Source organism: Suricata suricatta, chromosome 8, assembly GCF_006229205.1.
Source record: "Suricata suricatta isolate VVHF042 chromosome 8, meerkat_22Aug2017_6uvM2_HiC, whole genome shotgun sequence".
In the NCBI taxonomy this organism is placed as follows: Eukaryota; Metazoa; Chordata; class Mammalia; order Carnivora; family Herpestidae; genus Suricata; species Suricata suricatta.
The window spans coordinates 128,400,174-128,405,665 of record NC_043707.1 but is presented as its reverse complement, the minus strand read 5'-3'; the positions used below and the strand labels follow the sequence as shown (position 1 = coordinate 128,405,665).

The following is a 5,492-nucleotide window of genomic DNA, read 5'->3' as shown; positions in this document are numbered from 1 at the left end:
CAGGCTCCAGGCCCTGAGCTGTCAGCACAAAGCTCAACTCAGGGCTCAAACTCACAAACCGTGAGATCATGACCTGAGCCGAAGTTGTATACTCAACGGATTGAGCCACCCAGGTGCCCCTAGTCAGAGTCCCTTTTCTTTTCTTTCTTTATTTTTTAAAAAGATTTTATTTTTATTATTTTGTAATGTATATGTTATTTATTTTAAATTTTATTTATTCGTTTATTTATTTTTTAATGTTTATTTATTTTTGAGAGAAAGACAGTGTGAGCAGGGGAAGGGCAGAGACAGAGGGAGACACAGGATTCGAAGCAGGCTCCGGGCTCTGAGCTGTCAGCACAGAGCCCGACATGGGGCTTGAACTCATGGACCGTGAGATCATGACCGGAGCAGAAGTCGTACGGTTAACTGACTAGGCCTCCCAGGCGCCCCTAAAGAGTCTATTTCTAAGGAATCTCTACACCCAATGTGGGGCTCGAACTCACAACCCCGAGATCAAGAGTCCCCTGCTCCACTGAGTAAGCCAGCCAGGAGCCGTGGTCCTTTTCATCTTCAACTTTCTGGGAGTGTGAACAGTGGCATTGCCCCTAGAGCCCGCATTCTGAGCCTCCAAACCAGATTAGGGGCCTCCTATCCTTCCCCAGGGCGGGTTCGTTTCTCAGTGGCATTTCCAACAGCTCAGGGTCACCCTCGTCTCATGCAGGATCGAGCGCTGGGAAGGGTGCCGGGCAGGGGTGGCTCTCCGAGGTCACTCTGAAGCCTGCAGCCCTCACAGAGGAGACGCTCTCCTGCCTCTCTTTCTTCTCATCACCGGAAAGCTCCGTAAAGTGCCCAACTGCACGAGGCGACGCGTCCATCTCTGCGCAAAGTGATGGGTCCCTGAGCTCAAGGGCTAACAGGTACCGAGAGCCTCCTCCCTGGTCCCCAGCGGGCACCTCACGCGTTCCTCATGCTCCCAGCTCGGGCCAGCCCCGCAGCTGCAGTCGGTGTGCGAGGCTGACCAGCTTCGTCGAGTCCTCTCCTAGCCTCATCGATCTGGGGGAAGGACCGCTGTTCCCCTTTTACAGACGGGGAAACTGAGGCTTGGGGAGGAGAAGCTGGATTCTTGCCCCCTTCCCAGGGCCCGGAGATTGTTGGTCTGAAACCTTAAGTCGGGGCCGGCGAGGACACTGCCCTGCCCACACCCACGGCAGGGAACGCGTGGGGGACCAGGATTAGCGATGGTTGCCAGGGAGACCCTGGCCCTTCCAGAAACTGCAAGGCAGGACCTCCTGGGGTTCCCTCCTGGGTTCTCCACCCCCGGCTCTGCCCCCATTAGGAGGCAAGCGGGGTAAATCTGCACTCACCTCACTTCTGATTTCTGGTCTGCAAACGGCCACCTCCCATGTCAGGGAAAGTCCTCACAGTCGGGCAGGGCAGGCCCTCCGTGGCCTCGTGGACCCATTTCTGCTGAAACAGATGTCCGGGCAATGGGGCCACCTCCTGGGAAGTGACTGTGAGAAAGGGGTGGGTCAGAGGCCTCCTTCCCGGAGGATGCCTGCCCCTTCCAGCATCACGAAAGGAGGAATGTGTCTGAGCTCATCCCTGGCCCTGATGACAGGACCAGCTCCCTAATTGTCCTTAGCGCAACTGTGAAATTACTCTCCACAGATGTCACCTCGTCAGCCTCGGTGACCTCCCCTATGGCTGTTATGTAACTGCAGGGCGGCCGGAGGCTTCCCTGGTCTGTATCCACCCTGCACCTGCCGCCCACCTCCGGGGACGGACTGAGTCAGTCATGGCGCGTCCGTCAGAAGAAACGCCTCCAACAGACAGAGGACACAACACACAACGCACGCTAATACATATCGGCACAGGGAGGGCTCCGCCATTTGCACCGACATGAAAAGACACGATGAAACACTATAAAACCCATTTTAAAAGTGTTTCTCTTCTGTCTGTGGGACCGCCTCTGTGTAAAGACAAAGTCTGTAAGGACATCCGAAAGGTCAGCTGGTGACTCTTACTTCTTAAAAAATACCTTTGCAGGGCGTGGGGAGGCACCTGGGGGCTCAGTCGGTTAAGCGTCCGACTTCGGCTCAGGTCATGATCTCATGGTCTATGGGTTTGAGTCTTGCGTTGGGCTCTGTGCTGATGGCTCAGAGCCTGGAGCCTGCTTCGGATTCTGTATCTCCCTTTTTCTCTGCCCCTCCCATGCTCACACTCTGTCTCTCTCTCTCTCAAAAATTAATAAACATTTAAAAAAATGCCATTGTGTGTCTTCCGAATAATATGACAGTCGTCACAAAGCTGCGTCAGGCACAACGGTGAGCACTTAACTGGTATTAATTATCTTGTTTAATCCTCACATCGAAACGAGGTCAGTATAGTTCTTTCTCCATTTTGCAATGAGCATGTATTACTTTTATAAGGAAGAAAATGGAAAAGCTATTGTCACCTTGAAAAAAGAATTTCTTGCAGACCATCACGTAGAAGGCACTAGGCCAAGTGGGAGACCTAAAGATGGTTGGGTGTGGCCGTTGATTTCAAGAAGGTTCCAGACCTGAATTAGAACCCTAATTCAAATCTGGTAAGTGGACCGAGAGAGGCACCAGCCAAAGTGTTAAGAAAATATGGGGAAAGGACATAGATTTAGGGACAATAGAACAATTTATTGAGCACCTACTATGTGGCTCTGAGCATCTTTCCTCATTTCTGGCTCAGGCAGCCCCCAAGATGGAGGTAATTGCTTTCATTATCCCCACAGGAGATCCAGGCTCAGCAAGGCTCCAGAATCTTCCCAGAGCTGTGAAGCTAGCAGAAATAGAGACCGGATCTGAGCCCCTGTCCCCAGAGCCAGCACTTTCTCTCCCAGTCCTGCACCCCCACCAGTCCCAGTGTGTTAAGGACAAAGCAGCCTTTGAGTCCAGACTCATTTCATAAGTAATATTTCCACAGCCAAGGAGGCAATAGAAGACATTTCTCTCTGCAGGCTCCCTTTTCTCACTTTTTAAAATAAGATTTTTATGATATTTATTTATTTTTGAGAGAGACACACACACACAGAGTATGAACAGGGGAGGGGCAGAGAAACAGGGGGAAACACAGACTCTGAAGCAGGCTCCAGGCTCTGAGCTGTCAGCACAGAGCCTGAAGCAGCACTGAACCCATGAGCCGCGAGATCATGATCTGAGATGAAGTCGGACACTCAGCCGACTGAGCCGCCCAGGTGCCTCCATGTTCTCATCTTTAAACTGGGGCTAATAATACCTACTTCCCAGGTGGGTGTGAGGATCGAGAGGGAAACCCAGTGGGTTACAAGGCAGAGGCGATAGAGATGATGATGTGTCTGGGGTAGCAGGCTCTGGACTCTGGCTGCCTGGGCTTCTGTCCGTTCTCTGCCACTTACCGTGCGACATGGGACAAGTTATTCAACCCCTCTGTGCCTTACTTTCTTCCTCTATAAAGTGAGGGCGGTAATACAAGTGTCTGGGTAAATAAGAGACTGCACACAAGGGGCTCGAAGTAATGACTGGCACATACTAGGCACTTTAAGTAAATACCTGTCATGGGCGCCTGGATGGTTCAGTCGGTTGAGCGTCCGACTTCGACTCAGGTCATGATCTTGCTGTTTGTGGGTTCGAGCCCCACATCAGGCCCTGTGCTGACAGCTCAGAGCCTGGAGCCTGCTTCGGATTCTGTGTCTCCCTCTCTCTCTGCTTCTCCCATGATCATGCTCCGTTTCTCTCTGTCTCTCTCAAAAATAAATGAACATTAAAAGGAACAACCTAAGTGCCCAACAATGGATGAACAGATAAATGTACGAAGAGAAAATAAGCCAGTCACAAAAGGGTAAACATGGTGTGATTCCACTCAAGTCAAGTGTCTAGAAGAGGCGAATTCACGGAGACAGAACGTGGAACAAAGGTTACCAGGGGCTGGGGGGGTGGGGGGAGGAGGATGGGAACTTACTGTTTAATGTGTGTGGGGTTTCAGTTTGGGCTAATGAAAAAGTTCTGGAATCGGACAGTGGTATAGTTGTGCAATATTATGATGTACTTAAATATCACAGAATGATACACTTAAAAATGTTTACAATGGTAAATTTTATGTTATGCATATTTTAATGTTTTTTTTAGTGTTTATTTATTTAGAGAGAGGGAGAGCACAGGAGAGAGAGAGAGACAGAGAGAGGGAGAGAAAGAATCCCAAGCAGGCTCCACACTGTCAGCACAGAGCTCGATGCAGGACTCAAACTCATAAACCACCAGACCATGGCCTGAGCCGAGATCAAGAGTCAGATGCTTAACTGACTAGTCACCCAGGCGCCCCTAAAATTTTTTTTAATATATCGTCTGTGAAAACTTGTAGGAAGGTTAAATGAGACAACAGATTCTCTGGCAAAAGAGATGTCCCCGCATGATTCCTTGCCGGGAAGGGACAAGAGACCCACTGAACTCAGCAACAACCGGCATCCACGGCGCTCAGCCCTGTGGCAGGTCCGGGGCGGGAGGGAGTCTGCAGGGTTTTTCTGTCCACTCTCCACAGGGCTCGTGCCCTAAAGAAGCCTCCATTGCCGGGTGGAGGGGACCGGGCAGGCCCGCCAGTGATGCCCACAGCAGATCAAAAGTGATGAGTGATGAGGCCCAGGGTGCTCTGGAAAGTCAGAGATGTTCCGAAGTAGGAGTGAGCACCCTGGGCTAGGAGGGGGAGCAGGTACAAGATGGGCTGTTTTCCCATAAACCGAAGTCTTGAGGAATTTGAAAGTAAGGACAAGAACCGTGGGGTTGCTGGGAATCTCAGGAGGCTTCCTGGAGGAGGTGGCTTTGAACTGGGTCTTAAAGAAGGCAGCTCTCTACAACCCCTCTGCTTAGACCAGATGCTGAGAATTATTTAAAGAACTTCTACCCAGTGCCTAGCTCGTTCATTCCCGACAGTGACCGTGCGAGGTGGCTGTCATTGTGCCCATGCCATCGATAGGGAGGCTGAGACTCAAAAGGCTGAGGCACTTGTACAGGGTGGCTCTGTGAAGGCCTCCTGACCCCCTCACCCATGCCACCCCCCAGCACAAAACTGCTCCCAAAGAGTTAGAACAGGCCCCACGCCCCAGCCCACCTCGAGGTCTGGGCTCCTTCAGGTTTGTGCTTTGCTTGCTCCGTCACCTCGAGGAATGTACTCCAATTCTCTGATCCTTGGTTTCCTTATCTGAAAATACAGAGCATAAGACTCCTTACTCAGAAGGACTTTGGGAAGATTAAATGGGATACTGTATCCGATATGCTCAATATAGTCCCTGGCATATTACAAATACCCAAGCGCCGATAGCTACTTTATTATTATTATTACCATTTATGATGGTGGCAACTGTTACCATTACTATTAAGACGAGCATCTCTAAAGCAGGGATCACCCTTCCAATGCCTGCCGAGGCTGGACAGGCAACATGAATCTTTGCTGGGGGTGGGGAGAGTCTGTGGCAAAGTGTGGTGTGCAGGTCCCTTGCTTAAACATGG

At 50.9% G+C, this 5,492-nt stretch overlaps 1 long non-coding RNA gene across 1 annotated transcript; it reads right to left on the bottom strand.

The window, feature by feature from the left end:
* Positions 1-386: 386 nt before the first annotated feature.
* LOC115299278 lies at positions 387-2,782 on the bottom strand. The gene is made up of 3 exons (XR_003912089.1): positions 2,666-2,782; positions 1,347-1,493; positions 387-859 (listed from the first exon to the last, which is right to left on the bottom strand). It is a non-coding gene; the product is annotated as an uncharacterized LOC115299278 (long non-coding RNA).
* Positions 2,783-5,492: the final 2,710 nt, after the last annotated feature.